At 43.0% G+C, this 16,429-nt stretch overlaps 1 long non-coding RNA gene across 1 annotated transcript; it reads right to left on the bottom strand.

The window, feature by feature from the left end:
- Positions 1 to 1,716: 1,716 nt before the first annotated feature.
- Positions 1,717 to 11,515, bottom strand: LOC116661528. The gene is made up of 3 exons (XR_004317413.1): positions 10,676 to 11,515; positions 3,583 to 3,641; positions 1,717 to 2,853 (listed from the first exon to the last, which is right to left on the bottom strand). It is a non-coding gene; the product is annotated as an uncharacterized LOC116661528 (long non-coding RNA).
- Positions 11,516 to 16,429: the final 4,914 nt, after the last annotated feature.

Raw genomic sequence — 16,429 nt, 5'->3', positions numbered from 1 at the left:
AAGAGAAAATTGACAGTAATAGTCAATCGCTTGTGTTTTATGAGGTCAAATGGTTTCTTAAATTCATACTGTGCTGTTGTCTCTAGTCTGGTATACAAGGCACATTTCTCCACTGGAATTTTTTTTAAAACCCCTTTCTAATTTTACAGACTGTGGGATTATATTGAGGCATAGACTGTATGTTGTCAAACACACTCAGATTTCACTTGGAGTCTCAGATTGACTGAGACATACTCAAATTTAATGTTGTTGCCAAAGCAAACGCCCATCTCGGTGATTTTGAAGGTTCTGTTGACCTCAATTTGAAAATGTCTGCCTTGGGTTTTTAAATAGTTCTCTCTCTTTGACCAACTCTGCTATCGTGAAGTTGTTGTTCATCTTGATCCTGTCAAGTGAACATCTTTTCTCAGGTAGCTGTAAGGTAGGGACTTTCCTGTCACATGAAACAGGAAGGATCTCGTCAATTCAGGACACAGGTGTGTGTGGTAATCAGGGTTGTCCGCTGCCTATCAAGACACAAATCTGGATTCGTGATACACAAAGGTAATTTAATGGTCCTAACTGGGAAGTCAAGGAATAGACTTGGCTTTGGGCAGGGCTGGAGCCAAAGGTTCAGCTGGTGCCAGTGTACAGGACATCTTCTGTGTTTCATCTGAGCTGGTTTCCCTCCCTAGCAAGGAAGAGACTCTGGGCAGAGGCACCAGGTGGTCACAGCTGCTCTGAGCTGAGGGCAGGGCAGGGCACCCACCCTCCCCCAGGGGATGTCATTGTCTTTAGTAAAATTCTGATTGGCTCCAGTTGGATTAGGTGCCCTGTTGTAGAAAAATGTATTACAGCTCGGTGTTATAGCTCAGTTGTGACAGCAACCTGGATCCAGGCGAGAGACCAAGCAACACTCGGAGGATTGGAGAACTCAGGTTTATTACAGCAGCAGGCCCAGAAGAGTTAACACTCCAAGCTCTGGACCCTGTCTGTAGGTGTACACAGGCTTTTATAGGCTGCCAGTTTACGCTTTGCAACATCATATGCAAGTAAGATATAACAGAAGTTGACTAATTAGGAACAAGCTTTGTAGAAATGAATCAATCAGGAGGGAGAGAAATAACCAATCAGGAGTGAGCTCAGGGAACCAACAGAATTTTAGGGGTAAATTCCACTTTCCTAGAAGCAAGCAGTTTCAGAGGCAAAAGTGAGATAAAGCCGCAGGGCCAGGGAACCAGATGGTGCTGGCAGGAGAGTAGTGGCCCTGCCTGGGGGTCCTGCTGGTCTTTTTTTATGAGGCTTCCCACCTCAGCCCAAGGGAGGTGGGCCACTCTTCACCAGCCTGGGTCACTGGCCCACCCTGCCTGTGGCCATGAGGACATGTGACAGACAGCATGCAAGAGAGGGTATCTCCCAGAGAAAGAGGGCCTCTGGATTCCGTGAGGAAAGGGGAGGGGATGCCAGGCCACAGAAACCACAGGAGTCCGCTCCCTAGAAGACCCCTCTCTTTTTCACTGAGTTGTTTTCAAGTGAGACTGCACGAAACTTTCAGTTCATTTTTATTAGGGTTGATGTTAGTGTGTTGTGTTTGTTTTATTTTGCTTTGTTTTGATTTTTTTTCACCTTTTTCACATGTGGCAGGCAGCGTGAGTCCAGAGTTTTTATTTCAAAATCTTAGGATAGTACTTCATTCAGGGTTAACTCTCTGTAAAAATTATAAAGCAGGTGAAGGAGTTTGTTTTTTCATTAAACTTAAAATTTTATTTTAAGGCAGTCCTGAATGTACCAGTTGTTATTTACTTTTTAATATATCTTCTAATACAGCCATCTTTTCATTCCCAGTATATCTCTAAGAAAAAAAAAAGTCTCCCAATTACTATATTGCTATTCAGGTTTTGGGGTTTTTTTTGTTTTGTTTTTTTCCCCTGTATGTTAAGTGATTCATTTCTTCCTTTTTTTTCCTTTTCTTTTTCTATCTTTCCTTCTTTCTTCTTTTTTGATTGTATAGAAGTATAGTTAGTTTACAACTAACTTCTGGTGTACAGCATACTGATTCAGTTATACATATGTATTCATATTCTTAGTCATACTCTTTTTCATTATAGGTTCGAAGGAGTTCATTTTAACTCCATCATCTTTTTGGTGAATGTCCTGCATTTTTTTCTCTCCTCTCTATTTCCTCACGAAGACCTTTACAGAAATAGATCACTGTAAGAGCCCAGTACTCAACCCGCAGAATGGTGAGATTTTAGGGGCCATGCTCTGCAAGTGGGGGAGGTTTACTGAGGTGAGGAACCTTCCAGGATTCCCTCATACGGATGTTGAATGAGACACGTATGCACACTAGCGTCAGGGTAAAACCACTGGGGTTCAGAAATTCTAAGCTGCTTTTGAGGGGGCAATGAGGACATATTTACTCTAGGGAGATTACCATGAAGACATAGTCTAAGACTTAATAATAAAATAATATGTTTTCTTCCACAAGTGAAAGTTTTTAGGGTGACATGATTGGTGGGTTCTAGGTACAAAGTTTGCAATGAACATCAATCAGATCATAAAAAGAAAGGCTTGGAACAGTATGTTCTTCTGCAAATCTTGTGTGGTACGTTTTCTTGAGGTATGTTAAACTCCACGAACCACGAATAAATAGGAAATATGAACAGACCAATTACCAGTAATGCAATTGAATCAGTCATAAAAAAAAGTCTCTCAACAAACAAAAGTCCAGGACCAGATGGCTTCATGGGTGAATTCTACCAAACATTTAGAGAAGAGTTAACATCTTGTCCTTCTCAAATGATTCCAAAAAATTGCAGAGGAGGGACTGCTTCCGAACTCATTCTATGAGGGAGGCCAACATCACCAATCATCCTGTTAGCAGAATCAGACAATATCACGGAAAGAAAAAATTACAGGCCAACATCGCTTACGATCATAGACGCAAAAGTCCTCAACTAAATTTTAGCAAGCTGAATCCAACAGCACATCAAGAGGATCATACAACACGATTCAGTGAGATTTATCCCAGGCGCCCAAGGATTTTCAGTATCTGCAAACTGATTAATGTGATACATCATGTTAACAAAATAAAGAATCGAAACCAGGTGACTACAGACATGGAAAACAAACTTATGGTTATCAGGGGTACTGGGGGTGGGGAGGGATAAAGTAGAAGTTTGGGATCTGCAGATACTAACTACTATATATAAAATAGATAAACAATGTCCTACTATACAGCACAGGGGACTATATTCAACACCTTGTAATAGCCTATAATGAAAAGGAATATATATATATCTGAATCACCATGCTGTACACCATAAAACTAACAAAACATAGTAAATCAACCTTAATTAAGAAAAGATTGCCCAGCAGGATGCTAGAAAAAAACAAAACACAAAACAGGTGACTATATTGAAATATACTGGAAACAATCCCCACATACCTGTAGAACCAGCTTCTTTCATTCTCTTTTTACTAAATGTTCCCCTTTACAATTAAAATATATATATATATAAGCTTCAATGGGGATGGGAGCACACAACAGAAAGCACGACTTAGCTTCAGAGCACTGGGCTGGGAGTCCAGTCCCCACTCTACCTGATGCTGGGTCATTCTCAATTCATTGTTTTATCCTGCTGGGCCGCCAAGGTTTATGCCTGTAAAAGACAGATGTTGAATGAAGTCATCTTTTAGGACTTTATCAGTTGCAAAACCAAGTGATTCTACTGTCTGGTGAGCAGTTTTTAAACAACACTGGAGTGGGTGTGTCGTCATCCAAGGTCAAGTGAGACCTTGAATGTCTTGAATGGCGGGGAAGGCTGTACCAGGACTTCACATGGCGTAGCTCACACCAACAGGGCTCTCTTACGCTTCTGAGACTGGAGACCTTCTCAGTATATTTTCTTTCTGGATTGTTTGTGTTCCTAACATGGATGGTGAGCCTCTGAAGTGACAGGGGGAGTGTGTCCTGTGTCCATCTGTGTATACTGTCAGCTCTCCAAAGAAACACGATAATAAAATAACGTACCATGAGAGGCATGGCGGGGGATGATCAAAACCATGAGAAAAATCAAACAAAGAAACCACAAAGCACACAGACACCCCTCATCCAAACTCTTTTCTGCCTGACCTCTCATAAGTATAGGGCGAGTCAGTAGTTCTATTCAGCTGGGAAGAGGAGGACTTAGTTCATGAAGGATATTTGTGAGTTAACAAAATTATAAGGTTAGGGAAAAGATTCACTGAGAAAATATGGGCTAAAGCACAGCTGTTTTTCTGTATGTTTCTCTGATCATGTGATGCTGGGGTCCTGGAAGCCTTCTCATTTCTAGACATCCTTGTCGATGGAAGCAGGTTGGGTACCAAACTGGGTTTCTGTGCTCTAGTCCTGGTCCCCTCCAGGAGCAGTGGTGGTGTGTCACTGGTTCCAGGTCAAGTTAAAGACAAATGATCACTTATTTTGATTGTAGCTCTCCTTTTATATCACCTCTAGCGTCTATACCAAGTGTAGATTCCTTTTAGAGTATCTTTCAGAGCAAACTTGAGTTTAATGGCAGGTTTGCTTATAAACTTGGAAGCTCCACCTACCACACACTGCTGCTTTTGATAGATAAGTTTTCTGGGCAGTTTCGGGGTCTTCATAGACTTACCGGGTGGGCTCATGCTGCTCAAGCTGTAGCTAGCTCCAGCAAACATTCTCAGTATTATGAAATCCAGGATGTGTAGGGGCTTTGTCATGAACATAAAAAATATTCTTCAGTGATGTGCTGGCCTAGAGCAGGAGGGGGTTAGAGAGGAACCGCTCCATCCGTTTAACAAAGCATACCTTGACTGTGATTTTAACAATCATATCCCTTAACAAAAACTGTTATCAGTAGATAAACAAGATTATACTGTACAGCACAGGGAAGTATATACAAGATGTTGTGGTAGCTCACAGTGAAAAAGAATGCGACAATGAATATATGTATGTTCATGTACAACTGAGAAATTGTGCTCTGCACTGGAAATTGACACATTGTAAACTGACTATAACTCAATTGAAAAAAAATTGTCAGAGAACAGTATAAATAAAAATTTTCATAAAGGCCCCTAAAGAGTCCACCTTTTCCCCTGAGGCTGTATTGACCATCCTGACTTTAAAATCCCTCATCTTGTCCCTCCCGAGTTTCCCCATTCTGTGCTCCCTGGCAATTTCTCTGTAAAACAAGCCTGCAGGTAATGAGGCAATCATCGCCTCCATTGAAGGCCACGTCTGTAAAGATCCAGGTAGGCGTACTCTGGTGGATGGAAAAATCCCCCAGAGTGGTACTCTGTCCACCCTGAAGGGGATGCCCGGTCAGAACCACAGTGGCCCCTGATTGGGTCTTAATCCCACGACCGGGCAATTCCATTCCTGATGACTCGTCACATTTGAGAGGGAAAGGGAGGTGCCTCCAAGGGCTTCCGTAATTAAGCACAAACACTCTGACAGTGCGAGGTCAAAGCCTTGCTGTTGTGTTCGCACCTTCTGCACAGCGGTGGCCTCCAGACTGTTCCGTTCAGTTCAGACCCACATGGTGCCGTGGCCTGGTTCGTGTCCTGTTCCTTCTGGTGCTTTTCCTTTAAAAGAAGAACCAAGAGGGCTATCTTTTGGTGTTTGTTTGCTTCCTTTCCTTTTTGGTGATTCTTAGCTTCTAGCGTCGACACACTTTTCAGCCTAAAGCAAAGCAGACATTCTAGACACAAAAGCCACTGTACTTCCAGCAACTCGATTTCCCAAAGCCCCGGAGGATCCTGGGAGCTGTTAGGCTGCGGGGTGCTTACAGGCGCTCCCACCACAGCATTATTAGCTAGCGTGTTCGCTGAAAACACCTTCTTCCTCTACTTCTTTTTGGACCAGTTTGCTTTCCCTTTCTACAGCTACAACCATGAAATATATGTTCGCAATATCTTAGTTCCTCTTCTCTCCCTGGTGGAGTGTTTTCAATTCTGTGATTTCAGCTCCTGCTGCTTATGTGGGGCAATTATTATTATGTGTGGTCCCTAGCCCAAATATGGGTCACACTCTAGAGATCTGCTTCAAAATTGTTGGTAAGAATGTTGCATGAACCGATGTCATAAAAGGCAGACCACAGGCCAGTCCACCAAGACATTTTAAACTCACACTAATGAAGCTAGACTTCCATTATTGGTGGCTCTGAGCTGTGGGGACTTGGGTGACCTGAGCCCTGGGTGTTTTCAGGAGGGGCAAGGGCTCTAAGTCAATAGGTATGAACAAGGAGAGACGAGCTAGCTGGGCTCCTGTCCTGGGACTGCCAGGGGGACTTCCTAGGTAGGGGGCCCAGACGCGGTGGGATGCTTGGTGTCCTGGCTCCAGGAAGGAGGGTGTGTGAGGACATCAATTAGAAGAAGAGGGCCAGAGGGAACTGGTGTCATCAGTGGGGTCAGGGATGGCTTTGTTACCTCTGGTGGAGCAGCAGGTAAGCTGATTGCTTCCATTGGTAAATGGCTGATTTAGAAGTTAGGGGCTGTCTCAGTCGATGCAGTTATCATTATAACTTTAAAATCAAAACAGCAGGGTCCTACTGTAGAGCAAAGGGAACTGTACCCAATACCTTTTAATGGCCTATAGTGAAAAAGAATATGGAAAGGAATATACATACGTGTATAACTGAATCACTGTGCTGCACTACTGGACGTTAACGCAACATTGTAAATCAACTCTACTGCAATAAAAAATGTATAAAATCAACCATGTTTCACTAGGATAGTTTCACTCGATGCTTTCTAAGTCTGGAGGTCCTCTTACCACTTTTCTCATCAAGCAAGGCCGTCTGGTTCTCTGTCCTCGAGTCATGCCTTTGTGTTTCTGCTATTGGATGAAAATGGTTGTATACAACGTACCATTTTAACATCTTCAAGAGCAGATTCAGAGTTACCCTCAGTTCCCTCTACCCTTCCTCTCAGGGCTCAATAATAATTTTTTCACTTTCATTTAGCCTTCAAAAAACAGGATAATGTATCCAAAGATAAAGTCAATCGCAAAGTGCTTTTGCCTCAAAAGCGCTGTTTTTTTTGCTACTCTTGGTATCAAATCGCCATTGTTTGGAAGCAAGAAAGATCATTTCAAAATGATTTCAACAATCTAGAGGGGCATCGAAGAAACATTCTTTCCAGCCCTGCTGCCATTTTTCAGTTGCATTCTTCTTGCTAACGACTGTTCTGTAAAATCGTTATGACCGCTCTTCTGGTTAACGTAGTAATCTAGAAATATTTAGACAGCTTGCTCTTATATCTGACTTATCCTTGAGGCCGTCAGAAAGGTTAGTTCCTCTTGCCAATGCCGATCTGTTATTTCTTATATTTTCAGGGTGGAGCTTAGAAGACCCGGGTGACATGATCAATAAGCCATGTTGAAAATGGCTCAGAACTCCATTTTATCTTTTTAAAAAAAAAACCTTTAAAATCAGAAGCCCTGGCGTCACACTCTCCGACTACCACAGAAGACCAGAAGGATGTCGGTGCTTTTTCCTGTCTATTTTTGTCCCCTGCCATATCACAGCCCTGGAAGGGAGCTTTAGAAGTCATCAGTCTGTGCTGTTGCCTTTATGCTGAACATCACAGATGAGAGATGATCGACCTTGTTCCCAAAGGCCTGGCTGTGGAAAGTGTTTCAAAATGAATGGACAAATATTTGTACTTACTGTGTAGGTAGGACAATGTGGGGAGAAGACTGCAGGGAAGTAGAAGACGTCAGCCGCACCCCCTGGGAACCTTCTGGTCCGTCTGGGGAGGACAGATACATCGATGTGCAGAAAGCTGCCGTCAGAGAACTTGGCGTAGGTCTTGAAGATCTAACTCACTGACCACTGCAAATGTCTTCCTGACATCCCTGTCATTTGCTCCTGCCCGTCCATGACTGGGAAATTCCAATTGCTAAGAAACGTTACCCAGCTCTAAATTCTGAAGACTTAATGTATGATTGTTAGGTCTGTGAGGTTAAAAGTCTGCTGTAGATAGGCAGCTGGGAGACACAGTCTGGCTTTACCGGTCCCTGACAGTGTGGCCTTGGCAGTCTCACTCCACGGTTTTGCCTTTCAATTTCCCGTCTGTAAAATGGGGGAGAACATACCCCCTCATACAGGATTGGGGGAGCTCCATGTTTAATTTTCAGAACAGGGTCTGCTCATCATGTCAGATGGTATTTGTTCAAGGTCATTCAAGAACTTCATTACACTTTTTGTGTCTTGTCTCCCTTCTTCCCTCTGTCTGCTCTTTTCCCTGGGAGACCTCTCCGTTCACATGATTCCCAGCATCACCGTTCAACTGTTGATCACAGGGTGCAGTTTCAGAACTGACTCAGTCTTCCTGGTTGATTATTAATGTCGCCCTTACTCCAAACAAGGATGACAGAAACGAGAGGGTCAATTTCTATGTTCTAAATACTGTCCTTATAATGTTGTGCCCCAACTTTGTAAAAATGTTTTAGCAAAAAAAAGGTGAACAAAACATAATCCTTTCCTTCCCGAAAGAATGGCAGACACATAAGCAACTTCCTTATTCTCTTGTTCTTAAGTCTGAAGGGCCAACCATGGGTCACCAAGCATCTGAGAAAAGCCTGCAGCACAAAAGCGAAACACCAGAAAAGCAAAGCCAACCCCAAAGGGAAAAACATAGTGAAAAAAACAACTTAAAAAGTACTCAGAAACTGTGACTAGTATGCTCTGAGAGACTTGAGAAACTACTGTATTGCAAGATGGGCCAGTATTTGTGAGGGGTGGGGGGAAATATATTCCTTAATAACCTGGTCGCATAGTCCTTCTGGAGTCACGTGCCGGTCTGCCCTGCTTACTGTCTTGCTTTAGGAACTCCCACTTTGGTGCCTGGGATTCGCTCATCCATCTAACTCCTCAATCTTCAAAGCCGACCTGAAGTACCCGCTCTCTGGTGGGTCTTCCCAGAGCCGCACTCGGGGCTCCCTAGTGTTTGGTTAATTCTTCTTGTCGGGTGTGTTCTGGTTACTGATGCTGTCTTCCCTCCTTAGGAGGCTACAGAGTCCTTGAGAAGAGGGGTTTTATTTGATTCATCTTCTTCCCAGCATCTAGCAATGGGCCATATAAAAGTCTCTTAAGTTGAATAAAGACATACTAAAAATGTTCATGTGGCGGGTGTCTTCTTTCTGATGTTAGCACCCTGATGATGAGAAGATGTGGAAAGCCTGGGAGGACAACGGGCCCGTAATGAGCATCTATTTTGTGCTGCATGGGACATGATGTGGGTTACATATTCCTTCATTTGATCCCCACAGCGACTTGATAAAGTTAGTATTATTATCCCCACTTACATGTAAGTAAAATGAAGTTCAGAGAGTCTGAGTCACCAGTAGGCTCTCATTTATAGATTCCAGGTCTGGGAAGTCAGTAAAAACTAGGACAAGGACTCAAATTAACTTGAGTTCCCCTAAAGCCGTAGACAGATTAAATGACTCAGAAGAACGTGAAGTGGTTTGAGTTCTAGGGGAAAAGCTACATAAATATGATAATGACATTTTCTTATTCAAAACTCTCAATTGCATTGTCTTTGCAGACAGACTGACTGAATTCCGATTCCCCAGCCTAGCACTGAGGAGCCGAAAAACTGGCGACATTCGTCTCCGCCCTTCATTGCCATGAATTCCACCTTCATCCTCTGTCTTGTTGGCATGAGCTCCGGGGATACATGCCTCTTCCTACCTTTCCACATTTGCACACTCTTCTTCGCACCTGGAACGTGTTTGGTGGAACGCTACCTGCAGTGCTAACTAGTTTCCGTAGCCTCATCCTAATTGCCTCTAGGGTTTTCTTAAGCTTTTGGGAAAAATAAAATTCTTAATGGGCCACCATTGCAAATGCTGTGGCAGTTTGGGAATGTCCAGCTAGAAAAAAGACCTTAAAGGAACACAGATTCAGGCTTCAGGAAATTATAAAAGAAAACCACAAGGTTGGTACTTCCAACAACATGATAAAACATCACCAGATATATGGCTTGAAACATGGAAAGATGATTGAAACTTAAGGATATAAAAAGTTTTTTTTTTTTTAACAGTCTATCCTAAGAGATCATTCGGAACCAACCTACATCTGTCAACCTCCTCATGTAGGGTTCTTTTTGGGTGGGGGGAGAGGCGATTAGGTTAATCTATTTATTGAGTGGCGGTACTGGGGACTGAACCAAGACCTGGTACACACTAAGCACATGCTCTACCACTGCGCTCTGCCCTCCCCTGTCCCCTCATCTCAACTTCCACTCATCTAGTGCTTTCACTTACCCCGTGCCCAGCTCAGTTATCTATTGCCCTGGCCTGGGCAAGACGTCAAGGTTGCCCCCTTCATCTGCCTGCTGGATCTGGTCCAGGGTTAGCCACGACTTTGTTTGACTCTCCAGTGTGCAGTCCAGCAGGTAGAGTGTGGATAATTGCACAGTTACACCGTGGTGCGTAATGTGCATATTCCAGCCCATTCAACTTTATGGTTTTTCTTTTTTATTACAATTCACTAACTTAAGGAAAGGAGAGGAAGACAGTGTTTCTCAAGATGACGGGAGCACAGCTGTCAGGCGGCTCCTCTCCACGACTGGGAACCAGAGGACGGGGCCGTCCTCGGCCCTGGCGCACTCGGGCTGACCTCCCTATCCCTCCCGGCCCCACCAAAGCGAGTCTACTTCTGCTCACCTATGTTTATAGGAGGTTCAGGTTTTCATGGGTGGTGTGTAGAACTCTCTAGATGAGCAACGGTGCGCACGCGCGTGACGTTCAGAGGAACAGCACGTTACCGTGACCCTGTAAGTGGAGTGTTGTGGCCCTTTTCTTCAAGGAGTGTGTGAAGTCACTTTGGAGGAGAGAAAAGGTAAAACGGTCAGATGGCTTGGGACGCAGAGGAGGGTGTATTTACAACCTCCTTTCTGAAAACCCAGCCCGAACCAAATAGCTCAGGTGCCTGTTTCCTTGTTCACTTGTTGGCTGTTCACCGGGAGGAGATCAGATGGCCCACTGGCCACTGCTCTGACGTGCTGCTGGACCATGAACGCCCTCTGCTCATCCCACTGAGAGTGAAAATTCATGGTTTTGCCGCAGACACATGAATGTGTTTGACTGGAGGACGTCACCCAAATGTGCCCCACTGGGATATGACCCGGGTACCATATTTGTTTTGTGAAATTTGAGAAGCTCTGAAGAGTAGGCACACCTGGCCAAAGGGGCTTTCAGTGACCAAGGAAGACCTGTGATGCAGGAGAAACTGGCTTGGTTCTAAACCTCTCTCTCTTGGGACACCATAACTGGGCCCTCTGGCTCACCTGCTCTAGGACCCCACACTAGCAATCATGAATGTTATCACACCTCCAAGCCACTGACCTCCCTCCCCTTTGTGAAGAGCTCCATCCTGTCCTCAACCCGTTATCCATGCCTTCGCCAGAGCAGTTGTACATCCCTGAGAGAAGCCATGTGATGCCGCCGACCATTCTTCCTGAAGTCCACCAGCACAGTCTCCCCTCGACGCCATCCTGTGCTTTACTCCCCTGGTACCTTCTCTCCCTCCTGCTTATGTGGCACCTACTTACCTCCTCTTAAAATATCTATGTTCAATTATTACCCATTCTGCTCAGCTGATGACCTCCGCTCAGACTTGCTGAAAAAAATACAAGCAGACAATGAAAACAGATGAATTCATCTTCACTCCACCAAATCAGCTCCTCTGCCCTTCTTCTCGAGGGCATCAGCTCTGCGGTGACAGCTTCCCTTCTCTCCCTGACCCCCCCACCCCCGCATCATCGAGGCACTCACTGACTCCTTCCCACTCGCACAAAAAGACACCACAGTAGTTCCCGCCTCGCCCCCAGCTACTGTGGCTCACCTCTGGTCTCCATCACAGTGCAATTTCGGGCAGAAGTTCTCAGCATCTCTCCCTCGGCTCTCTCCTCACCACAGTTGCTGCCACACCACTGACATCACTCTTGTCAAGGTCCCAAGCCTTGCAGGTGGCCCCACGCTGCAGTCACTTCTCTAGTCTCATCCTCACCTTCAGTTGTCCCACGTTGGACCTTCCTCTCCTGGAACTGCTTTCTCTTCCTGGCTTCTGTGACTACACGCTCTCCTGATCTTTTCCCCCAACCCTCCTGGTTATTTCTTCTCACGCCCTTTGCTACCTGCAACCCCTTCAAGTTGGGGTGTCCCCGAGCTCAGTGCTGGGGCCCCTCTCTGCCCTGTTTCACTCGATGACCTTATCCAGTGAGGTGACTTTAAGACTCCAAGCTGACACCCCTACTCGGCCCTGAAACCTGGAGCTACACATCTAATTGTCAGCGTAACTGTCCCCTGGAAAGTCAGGCGGGCACATTAACCACCACACCAGAGTTCCTGGTACTTCTCCACCTCTGTTCTACCTGGTGATCTGTGAACACCAGTGAGTCACAAAGGTCACTGCTCCCACAGGAGACTTTGGGACACAGCATGGTTCAAGGGTCCCAGACACACCTAACAGGCGAGCCCGGGGTCAGTGGGCCAGAATCAGCACAGCCATGCTTTTTGGCCAAACACCACGGTTTCAAGCATTGTGTAGTTTTTAATTGATTTTTTTAAACCGCATATTGGGGATGGTTTTTTATACCACAAAGTGGACATTGGTTTTAAGGCATGAAGTAAAAAAAAAAAAAAAACCTATGTTAGAGTGTAAGTTACTGAGAAGCACAGATTTGCAAATTCTGCACATTTGCCTCCAGGTGACCTTCACCAGATCCACAGGTCAAATCTCCAAGTTTTTGTCAAGCTCATCAAGATGTCTCAAATGCTTAAAAATGAAGATTAAAAAACAGAAAAAATATAGTAGTTATTTATCTAGTTTGGCTTTTTATCTAATAAAAATGTGTTATTTGGCAAGGGCTTGCAAATAACAGCCTACAAACTCCTTTCATATCATTTGAACAATTATAAAAATGAACCAGCTGATTTTTAAACTGCAAAAATCAGGAATTCTAAACACCAGCTACTAAAAAGTCAAATCTTGATGTAACATGTTATTAGATTTTAATCTACATTTTAATCTACATCAGCCCCCAAATTGCAGTACAGTACCATTTGGAAACTTGTTACCAAACCATCCTTTTTTCTTACATAATTAAAGTAAATCAAATACCATGTGTCATATAATACATCAGAAAAAGCTAAATTATTTTATGCATAGAATATAGAAGACTATAGCAAATGAATTTTGTAATGTGATTTCTAATAATACACTGATCTAAAATTAAAAAAAAAATTTAATTTAAAATGACTTCATTGTGTACCATGAAAAACTTTTAAAGGAGACGATTTGCAAGATGACTATGAAAATGGTTCAGAGTCACAAGAGGCTGGGAAATTCAGGACCAGGGCACAGGACAGTCTCAGACCGTTAGTGAGTCAATTTAATTTTAAACACACCAGCTTTTAGCTGCTACAAAATGTTGAGTTTGATCATTTTCAATGAGTCCGATTGTTTCTTGCCTTTATTACTTTCCTCAGCTTCTTTATCAGGTTGGGAAGTTAGGTGGTCCACATCATCTTCTTGGCTCCACGAGTCCCCTCCTTGAAGTGTGGACTGTAGGACAGGGGGCTACAAGCTTGACTGTCAGTCTGCAACCCACATCTGTCTTGGGGACTCAGATGCTAAGGAACACAGCTTTTCACGCTAGGCAAATGCAAACACGCTGGGCAGAATTTTTTTCAGAATGTATTTCGATGATTGAAACAGCCTGGGTACCACGAGTCAGCGCACAGCAAGGAAATGTTACTAAATTGTACTCTGTGCAAAGAAGCATCTTCCAGGGCTTTTGAAGATTCCCCATAAGGGAGACTAAATCAAAACACTATACCTCAGTTGGAAATTAAGATTTGTGCGAAAGAAACATATATGTAATTCATGTTATAGTTATGCATTACATATTATATTTTGGATTATATATCAATATTATATAACATATATTTGAGTCTTTCATGTTCTTTTTCATATTAAATACTCAGTAGGCTACTTAAAAGTGCTGTTTTTGTTTTTCTAAACAAGCCTGATGGAATTAAAGAGAAGCTTTTGTTTTAAATTAATAAGATGCAGGACTTTCATAAAGGAAGGGAGAGAGAGAGAAGACAAGACAGATAACATTGCCAGCGTGTCTGCAGACTCCACATCTTGGCTGGGTTACAGACCTTCTTGAAAGGTCATTTGGTAAAGTGAAATAAATGACTTGGAAAAAGTACTCCCAATGGAAAATTGTTTTGAACAATTAAATCATCATCATAATAATTTAAACCACTTTCCAATAGGTCTTTTCATGAATGCCTACAATTCCAAAGTGATTTTTACAAAAATGAAACTTGGCAACCAATTAATGTGTGGTCTTATCTGATTTGATTTTCTTGAGGACAGAGAATGCTAAAGAAGATTCCTAAAAATGATAGCCATTTAAGGTATTCATACACATAACTTTTTTTTTGAAACCTACTATATGGATTTTTATTGTAAATTAAAATAACGTACCTTCTTTCTTCTCATCGAACACACTGCAGTAACTTTGACATAGTCTGTATGCTTATGCTTGAAGCAAACCTGCACAACACAAGACACCCCCACATACACCAAGCCTTATTACTTTTATTGAAAAAAGAACCCAATAAACCATCTTCAGTAATCATTGCTAACTTTATTTAGAAATAGAAACAAAGTCTCACAACCTGCATGTTAATGATTATCTTTATAACAAACTCACTGTTACACTAAATGCAAAAGCATTCTCTTACTTAAATATGTATTTAAATTTATTTTAGCAAGGAAAGCACTGGGGACGGAGTTGCAACTCTGGTCGTTGGTGGTATTGGCTCGGCCAGGTCTCTCTCTCGTAGTGACTGTGAAGCTAGGAAGTGGCTTTCAGGTGTAGCTCATGGAATGTCTTATTAAATGGAAATAACAGGCTTCTGTGAGCTTCTAAAAATATAGGTGATATTGTTTCAGGTCCACGCTGTGCGAAATCTTTCCCTTGTAAAGTACCTTCTGTATTCTTTAATATGGGTCCTTTGTGACTCATCAAAAACAAGACCAAAAATTAAAAAAAAAGCATACACCCTTGTTGCTTGTTTCTCTGAACACATCTGAGAAAGATGACTGGACTGATAAGAAAGGAAAGAGAAATAAATTGGTGTCGCTAATGAATATAAAATTTGAAACCCCAACAATTGCCATTTATTTCTCAAATAGCCCCAGTGATACTAAATAATAAGAGTTTCATGGGCATAACTGTGTCCCGACGGGAGGCAGGGGAACAAAAACTCGAAATTTACACGGTCTGTTTCTCTCAGAGGCTTATGATTAGAAACAAACACAAACAGAAACGCAAACAGAACAAAAAAAATCCTACAGCAACATCTGCCAGTTATAAAAAACAGCTGAAAGTTTTGTTGATTTTGACCTCTTCTTTGTGCCATTTGAACCTCAGTCTTACCTCTTTTGCTGGGAGGCAGAGGAAGAAAAAAAACAGAGAATCAAAAAGAGAAGGAAGAAGCAAGAAGAATGGAAAGGGAAGTAAGAGGAACTGGGCAGACTGAAAACAGGCAAGGGAGCTGTTGTAGCTAACACTCACACGCTCTTTGGAAAAGACACGGCCCTCCTTATATTGTTTGTGGCCTTGCACGCCCTGCCGGCTCCGCCCACTCCTGGTCCACCACCTGCCTGTGGGCACCTGTGTCCAGAGGGAGGGTGGCCGAGGGCCTCCCCCTGGTTTCCATGAAGCCCAAGTGAAGCTCCTTCAGATGTCTGTGACCTGGGGAAGCACATGCCCTTCTCGGAGCCTGTTTCCTTGTTTCTAAATTGGGAAAACTGCTGATGTGACGAAGTGTTTTGGAGGAACAGCAAAAATAACACACGTCCACACACATGCACACTCACATCCTGCCCCCAACTCCCTGCCTGAACAGGCATGGCTTCATAGAGTCTAAAAAATAAACTAACACATAAATAAATAATAAAAAAGCTCCCCCACCATATATTTTTTTGATTACTCAAGTGAAGACAAGACACTCTGCAGAAAGGAATTTAAATAATATATAACTCTCAAAATAGTCACATACTAGCTTATTCTGGCATATTCTTTTGGAGTTTTTCTTCAATGAATATGCACGCATATATTTTTATTCCCAAACAGTTGTACATATCATTCTGTAACCTCCTTCTTGAAGCTGATAGGACAATTCAGACGTCTTTTTCTGTCAATACATACACTAGATCAATCTTGCAACTTTGAGCGGATGTTACTTACGTGGCTGTGGTATAATATTTATCAGTGTGCATCTCCTTGGTGGACATTTAGGTAGCTTTCTGTCCTTGACCAATCCAAGCAGTGCTGTGGTGAACGTCTCTGCATATATATTGCATGTATGTGTGTCAGTTTTTGTGTAGGATGTGTT

Source organism: Camelus ferus, chromosome 35 (genome assembly GCF_009834535.1).
Source record: "Camelus ferus isolate YT-003-E chromosome 35, BCGSAC_Cfer_1.0, whole genome shotgun sequence".
In the NCBI taxonomy this organism is placed as follows: domain Eukaryota; kingdom Metazoa; phylum Chordata; class Mammalia; order Artiodactyla; family Camelidae; genus Camelus; species Camelus ferus.
Note: the sequence above shows the minus strand (reverse complement) of the source record. Positions and strands in the feature narration are given on the sequence as shown.